Raw genomic sequence first — 12,357 nt, forward strand, 5'->3', positions numbered from 1 at the left:
CTCAATACAAGAGCACCGGGTAACACGCCTCTATACAAGAGCCCCGATCGTCACGCATCTATACAGGAGCACCAGGCGTCACGCCTCCATACAAGAGCCCCGGGCGTCACGCCTCTATACAGGAACCCCGGGATTCATGCCTCTATACAAAAGCCCCGGGCGTCACGCCTATATACAAGAGCCCCGGTCTTCACGACTCTATACAAGAGCACCTGGCGTCACGTCTCTATACAAGCAACCTGTCCTCTTAAAAAGAACGTCAACATTTGCCGTTTGACTCTACGGCTGTTTTTGGACGTTATTTTGTGTATTATCGCTTCCATGGACTATCTCTTGTTATACAATGAAATACCACACTCTTATTATTCTATAACTCACTGACTATGCTCTGATATTTGTTCTTCAAGTAAAAATATATATATTTTTGCCTTAATTAGGCTATAATCCAGAAAATTCCAGCCAATCGATCTTTATATTTAGGAAAACATCTAATAAATTTGGAAATGAATTTTTCGTTCGCCGACAGTTGCCTGTTACTATTTAACCCTCTATGCTTTAATGTCGCTGGTCATTGTGACTTTCCCAGGATTTATATAGGTTTCGTAGTAGCATTTAGTCAGACTACAGTAATTTAACTAATGGGAAACCTCTATAGTTGTCGTAAATTAATAATAATCATTTATCAAATAATAAATTAGCAAACATATGCAACATTTTATGTTACGACTTTTCGGGTAGGCCGTTCTGTTTGTTTACAACCCCAATGGTTCAAAATACACAATACTTTTAATATATAAGTGACTAAGTATGCTCTAATATATGGTCCTCAATTAAAATTATCGTGTTTTTTTGTTAATTTGTCCATAATGAATAAGATTCCTTACTGTTGATCTTTATATTAAGAAAAACATCTAAACAAATTGGTATTGTGTTTTCGTTCAGATAAAGTTTCCAGATACTATTTCCTAGTTATCAATTAATGTAGGTGGATATTTTAATTCGCGGCTACCAGGGGCTTTCTCCCATTATACAATATAAATGTACTCACTAACTATTCTCTGGTATCTGTTCTTCAAGTAAAATTACCTATTTTTTTGTTTAATTAGTCCATAATTCATAAAATTCCTTCAGGTCGATCTTTATATTTAGAAAAACATCTAATCAATTTGGAATTTAATTTTTCGTTCACCTACAGTTACCAGCTACTATTTCATTGTTATATTTTATGTCGCTGGTCATTACAATTTTCCAAGAATTTAAACAGCTAAACAGCAAGTAGCATCTTGTTAGAGTACAGGAATTTACCTATGGAGAACCTCGATAGTTGCCGAATATTATTTATGATTATATATGTAATTTAAAATAATGAATTATATACCATTTCTTATGTTACGTCTTTGGCGGTTCTGCGGGTTTACAACAGAATTGTTTAAAAATCACACTGTTTTAAATGTATGAGTCACTAGTATGCTCTGATATATGTTCTGCAATGAAAATAAAGATTGTTTTGTTGTTAATTACTCCATAAATGTGTAATGTGTTAATTCAGTCTAAAATCTTTTTGCAACGTTTATATGCGATATACGTAGCTGGAAACTACCTAATATTTAAAAAGAATAGTTACAACATTCTATTAATATATAATGTTGAAATAAATATCACACAAAGTCTGTATATCTTTTTTAGATGTCTTATAAATTTTCTTTTAAAATAGTATTAATAATTTTTATGAATCTTGAGTAAAAATTATGTTAATTATTATTAATCTAATTGTTATTATTTTAAATAAAAGAATTGCAAGTATTCGCATAACCACGGGATCTCTGTGTATGAATGCACGGATTTGTTTTTGTTATAAGATGGACGCCTTAGAAAGCATGGTGTAGGTCACCTGTGGCTCGCATCCGATCCCACGATCGTCGTCGCCCCTAAATCAACACAACAGGTATTTAGTATTTACGATTATAATAAGTAATATTTCTTTTATAATAATATTGCAGCAGGTGGTGTAGTGGTAGGACACTCGCCTGGCGTTCCGCGAGCGCTATGTCATGGGTTCGTATCCTGGCCGGGGAGGATTTATTGGGCGCAATTCCTTAACTGTAGCCTCTGTTTAACGCAACAGTAAAATGTGTACTTGGATGAAAACACGATTCTTCGCGGCGGGGATCGTATTCCAGGGACCTGCCCGAAACGCTACTCGTACTAGTGGCTGTATAAGAATGTAACAACTCTTGTATATATTTCAGGTTAGGGGCTAGGCATTTACACTCTTAGGTCAGCAAACTAGCTAGAAGGTTAGACCATTAGACTCCACTGGTCAATCGGGGCCCTGCATGACTCAGCTTATCCTAACCTAGCCCAGCTTAAACCATCTTAGCATAGTTCATTCTAGCTGTGCATAGTGCTTGCACAGCCTTGCTTATCCTAGCTTACCTCTTCCTAGCCTACCGTAGCCAAGCCTATCCCAGTATACCCTTACCTAGTCTTGCCTAGCCTAACCCTGCCTTGCTTTTAAACATGACTAGTCCTTCCTACCCTAGCCAAGCCCTGACCAGCTTAGCCAAGCCAATCCCTGCCTAGATTTAGATTTAGACTGCCTAGATTTAGAGCTCTGGCCTTGCCTTTTTATTAATATATAGAGGGTACCACCTCTGGTTGAGTTTGTAGGAACCCTCCACTTATAGGGTTGAGGGTTCCATATATATATATATATATATATATATATATATATATATATATATATATATATATATATATATATATATATATATATATATATATATATGTCGTACCTAGTAGCCAGAACGCACTTCTCAGCCTACTATGCAAGGCCCGATTTGCCTAATAAGCCAAGTTTTCCTCAATTATTATTTTTTCTCTAATTTCTTCCTTATGAAATGATAAAGCTACCCATTTCATTATGTATGAGGTCAATTTTATATTTTTGGAGTTTAAATTAACATAGATATATGACCGAACCTAACCAACCCTACCTAACCTAACCTAACCTATCTTTATAGGTTAGGTTAGGTTAGGTAGCAGAAAAAGTTAGGTTAGGTTTGGTTAGGAAGGTTAGGTAGTCGAAAAAACATTAATTCATGAAAACTTGGCTTATTCGGCAAATCGGGCCTTGCATAGTAGGCTGAAAAGTGCGTTCTGGCTACTAGGTACGACATATATATATATATATATATATATATATATATATATATATATATATATATATATATATATATATATATATATATATATATATATATATAATATAAATAATGTGTGTGTAAACATGCCACGTGTGTGTAAATCACAAAAATTAACACTTGATGAAAAATGTGACAGTGTCAGACCACGGAGGAAGAATTGAAACAGGAATTTCCTTAAGTACTTTTATATATTAATACATCTTCAGAAGGAATAATTTTTTATATAAATTAAATTAAAAAAAATCATTCCTCCATGGTCTGACACTCATATATATATATATATATATATATATATATATATATATATATATATATATATATATATATATATATATATATATATATATATATATAATGTGTGTGTGTGTGTGTACTCACCTAGTTGTGCTTGCGGTGGTTGAGCTCTGGCTCTTTGTCCCGTATGTATATTTATATATATATATATATATATATATATATATATATATATATATATATATATATATATATATATATATATATATATATGCCTGAAATGCTGCGTGTACTAGTGGCTTTACAAGATAGTTCTTATAAAGATAGCATTTTGTGGTTATTCTCTATATCTGGTTCACCTAACAGTAAATAAGTACCTGGGAGTTAGACAGCTGATATGGGCTGCTTCCTAGGGATGTGTGTGTGTGTTTGTATTCATGTTGAATTTTACAAAGTAGCAAGAGATGTTTGTAAAAAAAAAATCAAATATTTTTGAAAGTATAAGTAGATTTGATATTTTTCTTTAATTGTTTATGTCTGCTGTCTTGCCTCCTTTATAAAATGGCATCATTCTTGCTTTTTTAAGGATATCAGGAAAAGTAAGGCACTCCAGAGATTTGTTAACTCCTTCCTAGTGTTGCCTAGCCCAGCCCAGCCTAGACAAGGCAGGCTGGGCATCCTAGCCTCACGCAGCTTAGCCCCAACCTACATGTAGCATCCCAGTCCATCCTAAGTGATCATTACCTTACTGGCTGTGTTTTCTCTTCAGCCCTGAATGTAATGTGATGGAACATAAGCAGATACATATCAGGTCTTAGAGAATCTGTACTTCATACATTTCTTAATAATGTCTCACAAATATTTATATAATTAAAAAAAATTGTATAATAACTTCATATTATTCTTGCAATTTATTTTTGCATTTTTTTTATACAAAATTTACATTTTAAAAGATTACCTCTATTTTTAGATTGATGACTTGAAGACTACAGTGCCATCCACAGCAAATCATGGTCTTAAAATATCTCCTAGCAATGACAAGACCAATTTTCACAGAGATCAAATTTTTGCTAAGCAGTAGTCACAGGTAAATATATATTATATATATAATATTATATATATAAAATTAATTACTTCATTGCTCAAAGCACCTTTAGACATTCTGAGAGTTGTGCTATTTTATTAATTAATTAATTAGGCTATATTTTAATGTTTTGTAATGTTTTCATTACTTTTTTTGTTTTGAAATATAAATTGTTGAGTTTTGAAACATTTTAACATTAATTATACCTGAATATTTATAAACAAAAAAATACCAGAACTATGTCCTTGACAATTGCACTAAGAAGTCTTTGCCAAAATCAGGTGCTCAGTGCAGTAGTTAAAAACTTAAAAGTTGTACCACCTCTGGTGCAAGATTAGGGACCCATAGCCTCAGAGAAGAAAATAAAGAGTACTCAGAGAAGGCCTTGAATAATAGGCAGGCTGTTTGTGTGTGTTTCGACGGTAAGCTTGCTGACACCATATGTAATTACCTAAGTGTAGTTACAGGATTAGAGCTACGCTCGTGGTGTCCCGTCTACCCAGCACTCTTTGTCACATAATGCTTTGAAACTACTGACGGTCTTGGCCGCCACCACCTTCTCACTTAACTTGTTCCAACCGTGTACCACTCTGTATGCGAAAGGAAATTTTTGTATATTTCTTTGGCATCTTTGTTTAGTTAGTTTAAATCTATGACCTTTTGTTCTTGAAGTTCCAGGTCTCGGGAAATCTTCCCTATCGATTTTATCAATTCCTGTTACTATTTTGTACATAGTGATTTTATCACCTCTTTTTGTTGTCTTCTAGTTTTGGCATATATAATGCCTCTGACCTCTCCACATAGCTCTTGCCCTTTAGTTCTGGGAGCCACTTAGTAGCATGTCTTTGCACCTTTTCCAGTTTGTTGATGTGCTTCTTAAGATATGGGCACCACACAACCGCTGCATATTCTAGCCTTGGCCGAACAAAACTCGTGAACAATTTCTTTAGTATTTCGCCATCCATGTATTTAAACGAAATTCTGAAGTTAGAAAGCGTGGCATAGGCTCCTCACACAACGTTCTTTATGTGGGCCTCAAGTGATAGTTTTCTATCTAGAATCAACCCTAGACCTCTTTCTTATATCAGAATTATATAAAGATTTCTCACATAATTTGTAGGTTGTGTGGGATCTATGTTCTATTCCACATTCCATAACATGGCATTTATTCACATTAAATTTCATTTGCCAAGTGGTGCTCCATATACTTATTTTGTCCAGGTGTTCTTGAAGGGCATGACAATCATCTAAATTTCTTATCCATCCCATTATCTTAGCATCATCAGCAAACATGTTTATATAATTCTGTATTCCAACTGGTAGATCATTTATGTAGACAATGAACATTTCTGGTGCATGTACTGTGGTACTCCACTTGTGACACTTCTCCAGTCCGATTGCCTCTGATTACTGCCCTCATTTTTCTATCAGTCAGAAAATTTTTCATCCATGTTAGAAGCTTACCTGTCACCCATCCAAAATTTTCTAGTTTCCAGAACAACCTCTTATGTGAAACTCTGTCGAAAGCCTTTTTTATGTCTAGATAGATGCAGTCGACCCAACTACCTTTTTCCTTTAAAATCTCTTTGGCTCAATCATAGAAACTGAGTAAATTCGATACACAGGATCTTCCAGATCGAAAACAATACTGTTTGTGTGATATTATATAATTTCTCTCCAGGTGTTCTACCCATTTAGTTTTCATTATTTTTTTTTCAATCTTTTCACTGTTACACTTGTCAATGATTCAGGTCTATAACTGAGAGGGGTGGGGTCTTCCCTGTTGCCACTTTTGTAGATTGGAACTATGTTAGCCTTTTTCCACATGTTTGCTATGACTCCTGTATACAGGGATGCCTGAAAGATCAGGTGAAGTGGAAGGCTGAGCTCAGATGCACATTCTCTCAGAACCCATGGTGAACCTCCATCTGGACCAACTGCTTTGTTCTTACTTAGCTCCTTTAGCATATTTTCCACTTCATCTCTAGACACCTCTATACGCTCTATGATGTTCTCAGACATTCTTATTGTGTCTGGTTCTCTTAAGATTTCATTTTGTATAAACACACTTTGGAACTTTTGGTTTAATGTTTCACACATTGCATTATCATTTTCTGTGAATCTGTTTCCTATTTTCAACCTCTGGATATTATCCTTTACCTGCAATTTGTTGTTTATGAATTTGTAGAATAGGCCCAGTTCTGTTTTACATTTATCCATTATCCCTTTTTAAAAATTTCTTTCTGCCTCTCCCCTTACTGCTGTATAGTTGTTTCTCGCATCTTTGTATCGCTGGTATGATTGGGGGTTTGGCTTCTTTCTATATTGATACCTGCTTGATGGGGTTCTGCTCTTCTACTCCCCAAGCCCGGCCCGAGGCCAGGCTCGACTTGTGAGAGTTTGGTCCACCAGGCTGTTGCTTGGAGCGGCCCGCAGGGCCACATACCCACCACAGCCCGGCTGATCCGGAACTTCTCTTAGAAAACAGTCCAGTTTTTTCCTGAAGATGTCCACGGTTGTTCCGGCAATATTTCTTATAGTCGCTGGGAGGACGTTGAACAACCGCGGACCTCTGATGTTTATACAGTGCTCTCTGATTGTGCCTGTGGCATCTCTGCTCTTCACTGGTTCAATCTTGCATTTTTTTCCATATCGTTCACTCCAGTACGTTGTTATTTTATTGTGTAGATTTGGGACCTGGCCCTCCAGTATCTTCCATGTGTATATTATTTGCTATCTCTCTCGTCTCCTTTCTAGAGAGTACATTTGGAGAGCTTTGAGACGATCCCAATAATTTAGGTGTTTTATCTCGTCTATGCGTGCCGTATATGTTCTCTGTATTCCCTCTATTTCAGCAATCTCTCCTGCTCTGAAGGGGGAAGTGAATACTGAGCAGTACTCGAGACGGGACAACATAATTGACTTGAAGAGTACAACCATTGTGATGGGATCCCTGGATTTGAAAGTTCTCATAATCCATCCGATCATTTTTCTGGCTGACGCAATATTTGCTTGGTTATGCTCCCTAAACATTAGATCGTCGGACATCATTATTCCCAAATCCTTGACATGCTGTTTTTCTACTATGGGAAGATTCGATTGTGTTTTGTACCCTGTATTATGTTTCAGATCCTCATTTTTGCCATACCTGAAATTTATCACTGTTAAACATCATGTTATTTTCTACTGCCCAATCGAAAACTTTGTTGACATCTGCTTGTAGTTTTTCAATGTCTTTCATTCCATTTTTGTGTCTTTTGGTCTGTGGCCCTCTCTCAATTTCTGTTGAACCAATCCTGTTTTCTGGCCCTGCATCTCTGTTTTGGTATGAATGTTTGTGTGCCTTCATTGTATATTTTGCAAAATTTGGCATACATTTAATTTACTTCCCGGTCTAGCAACAAGTCTGCCTAATTACTTATTAAAAAAAATTTGAAGTTCCCCATAGTGACCTCTCTCTCTCTTGAAATCAAGTTTATCAACTGTTTCAATGTCCCCATTTTCTGTGTGTGTGTGTTTGGAGGCTAAGCTTCCTGATACCATGTGTGTGTGTGTGTGTTTGGAGGCTAAGCTTGCTGATACCGTTTGTGTGTGTGTGTGTTTAGAGGCTAAGCTTGCTGATACCATGTGTGTATTTGGAGGCTAAGCTTGCTGATACCATGTGTGTGTGTGTTTGGAGGCTAAGCTTGCTGATACCATGTGTGTGTGTGTTTGGAGGCTAAGCTTGCTGATACCATGTGTGTGTGTGTTTGGAGGCTAAGCTTGTTGATACCATGTGTGTGTGTGTGTGTTTGGAGGCTAAGCTTGCTGATACCATGTGTGTGTGTGTGTGTGTGTGTTTGGAGGCTAAGCTTGCTGATACCATGTGTGTGTGTGTGTGTTTGGAGGCTAAGCTTGCTGATACCATGTGTGTGTGTGTGTGTGTTTGGAGGCTAAGCTTGCTGATACCATGTGTGTGTGTGTGTGTGTGTGTTTGGAGGCTAAGCTTGCTGTTACCATGTGTGTGTGTGTGTGTGTTTGGAGGCTAAGCTTGCTGATACCATGTGTGTGTGTGTGTGTGTGTTTGGAGGCTAAGCTTGCTGATACCGTTTGTGTGTGTGTGTGTTTAGAGGCTAAGCTTGCTGATACCATGTGTGTATTTGGAGGCTAAGCTTGCTGATACCATGTGTGTGTGTGTGTGTTTGGAGGCTAAGCTTGCTGATACCATGTGTGTGTGTGTGTGTGTGTGTGTGTGTGTGTGTGTGTGTGTTTGGAGGCTAAGCTTGCTGATACCATGTGTGTGTGTGTGTGTTTGGAGGCTAAGCTTGCTGATACCATGTGTGTGTGTGTGTGTGTGTGTGTGTGTGTGTGTGTGTGTGTGTGTGTGTTTGGAGGCTAAGCTTGCTGATACCATGTGTGTGTGTGTGTGTGTGTGTGTGTGTGTGTGTTTGGAGGCTAAGCTTGCTGATACCATGTGTGTGTGTGTGTGTGTCTCTGGTCATGTCCCTCTGAACATATATCTCTTTGTAGTTCCTTGTATACCTCAGTTTGCTCTTCTTTACTAGGATGTCCTCTTTGATGTCCTCGCTCTTGAATACTACCTTCATCAATCTCTTTTTGTCTCTGTTGTACTGGCAAATCCGGAAAAACTGATTTTCCGGATTTCTCGTTCAGCCCCTTCCATTCCTATCTCCTTTAATACCCCTGCCACTACTGTGTGGCAGAGATAAGCCTACTATCTCCTTTAATATCCCTGCCAACTACTTTGTGTGTGTGTGTGTGTGTGTGTGTGTGTGTGTGTGTGTGTGTGTGTGTGTGTGTGTGTGTGTGTGTGTGTGTGTGAGTGTGTGTGTGAGTGTGTGTAATTACCTACTACCTTCATCAATCTCTTTTTGTCTCTGTTGTACTGGCAAATCCGGAAAAACTGATTTTCCGGATGTCTCGTTCAGCCCCTTCCATTCCTATCTCCTTTAATACCCCTGCCACTACTGTGTGGCAGAGATAAGCCTACTATCTCCTTTAATATCCCTGCCAACTACTTTGTGTGTGTGTGTGTGTGTGTGTGTGTGTGTGTGTGTGTGTGTGTGTGTGTGTGTGTGTGTGTGTGTGTGTGTGTGTGAGTGTGTGTGTGAGTGTGTGTAATTACCTAAGTGTAATTACCTATGTGTAGTTACAGGATGAGAGCTACACTCGTGGTGTCCCGTCTTCCCAGCACTCTTTGTCATATAACGCTTTGAAACTACTGACGGTCTTGGCCTCCACCACCTTCTCACCTAACTTGTTCCAACCGTCTACCACTCTGTTTGCGAAAGTGAATTATCTTATATTTCTTCGGCATCTGTATTTAGCTAGTTTAATGACCTCTTGTTCTATGACCTCTTGTTCTTAAAGTTCCAGGTCTCAGGAAATCTTCCCTATCGGTTTTATCAATTCCTGTTACTATTATGTATGTAGTGATCATATCACCTCTTTTTCTTCTGTCTTCTAGTTTTGGCATATTTAATGCCTCTAACCTCTCCTCGTAGCTCTTGCCCTTCAGTTCTGGGAGCCACTTAGTAGCATGTCTTTGCACCTTTTCCAGTTTGTTGATGTGCTTCTTAAGATATGGGCACCACACAACCGCTGCATATTCTAGCTTTGGCCTAACAAAAGTCGTGAACAATTTCTTTAGTATATCGACATCCATGTATTTAAAAGCAATTCTATAGTTAGAAAGCGTGGCATAGGCTCCTCGCACAATATTCTTTATGTGGTCCTCAGGTGATATATCTAGAACCACCCCTAGATTTCTTTCTTTATCAGAATTCTTTAAAGATTTCTCACAAATTATATAGGTTGTGTGGGGTCTATGTTCTCCTATCCCACATTCCATAACATGGCATTTATTAACATTAAATTCCATTTGCCAAGTGGTGCTCCATATACTTATTTTGTCCAGGTCATCTTGAAGGGCATGACAATCATCTAAGTTTCTTATCCTTCCTATTATCTTAGCATCATCAGCGAACATGTTCATATAATTCTGTATACCAACTGGTAGATCATTTATGTAGACAATAAACATCACTGGTGCAAGAACTGAACCCTGTGATACTCCACTTGTGACATTTCTTCAGTCTGATACATTGCCTCTGTGTGTGTGTGTGTGTGTGTGTGTGTGTGTGTGTGTGTGTGTGTGTGTGTACTCACCTAGTTGTACTCACCTAGTTGTGTTTGCGGGGGTTGAGCTCTGGCTCTTTGGTCCCGCCTCTCAACCGTCAATCAACAGGTGTACAGATTCCTGAGCCTATCGGGCTCTGTCATATCTACACTTGAAACTGTGTATGGAGTGAGCCTCCACCACATCACCCCCTAATGCATTCCATTTGTCAACCACTCTGACACTAAAAAAGTTCTTTCTAATATCTCTGTGGCTCATTTGGGCACTCAGTTTCCACCTGTGTCCCCTTGTGCGTGTTCCCCTTGTGTTAAATAGACTGTCTTTATCTACCCTATCAATCCCCTTCAGAATCTTGAATGTGGTGATCATGTCCCCCCTAACTCTTCTGTCTTCCAGCGAAGTGAGGTTTAATTCCCGTAGTCTCTCCTCGTAGCTCATACCTCTCAGCTCGGGTACTAGTCTGGTGGCAAACCTTTGAACCTTTTCCAGTTTAGTCTTATCCTTGACTAGATATGGACTCCATGCTGGGGCTGCATACTCCAGGATTGGCCTGACATATGTGGTATACAAAGTTCTGAATGATTCTTTACACAAGTTTCTGAATGCCGTTCGTATGTTGGCCAGCCTGGCATATGCCGCTGATGTTATCCGCTTGATATGTGCTGCAGGAGACAGGTCTGGCGTGATATCAACCCCCAAGTCTTTTTCCTTCTCTGACTCCTGAAGAATTTCCTCTCCCAGATGATACCTTGTGTGTGTGTGTGTGTGTACTCACCTATATGTACTCACCTATATGTGCTTGCAGGATCGAGCATTGACTCTTGGATCCCGCCTTTCTAGCTATCGGTTGTTTACAGCAATGACTCCTGTCCCATTTCCCTATCATACCTAGTTTTAAAAGTATGAATAGTATTTGCTTCCACAACCTGTTCCCCAAGTGCATTCCATTTTTCTACTACTCTCACGCTAAAAGAAAACTTCCTAACATCTCTGTGACTCATCTGAGTTTCCAGTTTCCACCCATGTCCCCTCGTTCTGTTATTATTACGTGTGAACATTTCATCTATTTCCACTTTGTCAATTCCCCTGAGTATTTTATATGTCCCTATCATATCTCCTCTCTCCCTTCTTTTCTCTAGTGTCGTAAGGTTCAGTTCCTTCAGCCGCTCTTCATATCCCATCCCTCGTAGCTCTGGGACAAGCCTCGTCGCAAACCTCTGAACCTTCTCCAGTTTCTTTATGTGTTTCTTCAGGTGGGGGCTCCATGATGGCGCGGCATACTCTAAGACGGGTCTCACGTAGGCAGTGTAAAGCGCCCTAAAAGCTTCCTCATTTAGGTTTCTGAATGAAGTTCTAATTTTCGCCAGTGTAGAGTACGCTGCTGTCGTTATCCTATTTATATGTGCCTCAGGAGTTAGATTAGGTGTCACATCCACTCCCAGGTCTCTTTCTCGAAACGTTACAGGTCGGCTGTTCCCCTTCATTGTGTACTGTCCCTTTGGTCTCCTGTCACCTGATCCCATTTCCATAACTTTACATTTACTGGTGTTAAACTCCAGTAGCCATTTCCCTGACCATCTCTGCAGCCTGTTTAAGTCCTCTTGGAGGATCCTACAATCCTCGTCTGTCACAACTCTTCTCATTAATTTTGCGTCATCTGCAAACATTGACATGTATGATTCCACTCCTGTAAA

The 12,357-nt window shown here is 38.7% G+C and overlaps 1 long non-coding RNA gene across 1 annotated transcript in view; it reads left to right on the plus strand.

Annotated features, from left to right (window-relative positions):
- The first annotated feature begins 1,840 nt into the window (after positions 1-1,840).
- The window catches only part of LOC138362952 (uncharacterized), a 62,024-nt gene continuing 51,507 nt past the window's right edge, over positions 1,841-12,357 (plus strand). Inside the window, exons 1-2 of the long non-coding RNA XR_011227932.1 lie at positions 1,841-1,945; positions 4,411-4,527. This is a non-coding gene — a long non-coding RNA (uncharacterized lncRNA). The remainder of the gene's footprint in view (positions 1,946-4,410; positions 4,528-12,357) is intronic.

Source organism: Procambarus clarkii, chromosome 9 (genome assembly GCF_040958095.1).
Source record: "Procambarus clarkii isolate CNS0578487 chromosome 9, FALCON_Pclarkii_2.0, whole genome shotgun sequence".
In the NCBI taxonomy this organism is placed as follows: domain Eukaryota; kingdom Metazoa; phylum Arthropoda; class Malacostraca; order Decapoda; family Cambaridae; genus Procambarus; species Procambarus clarkii.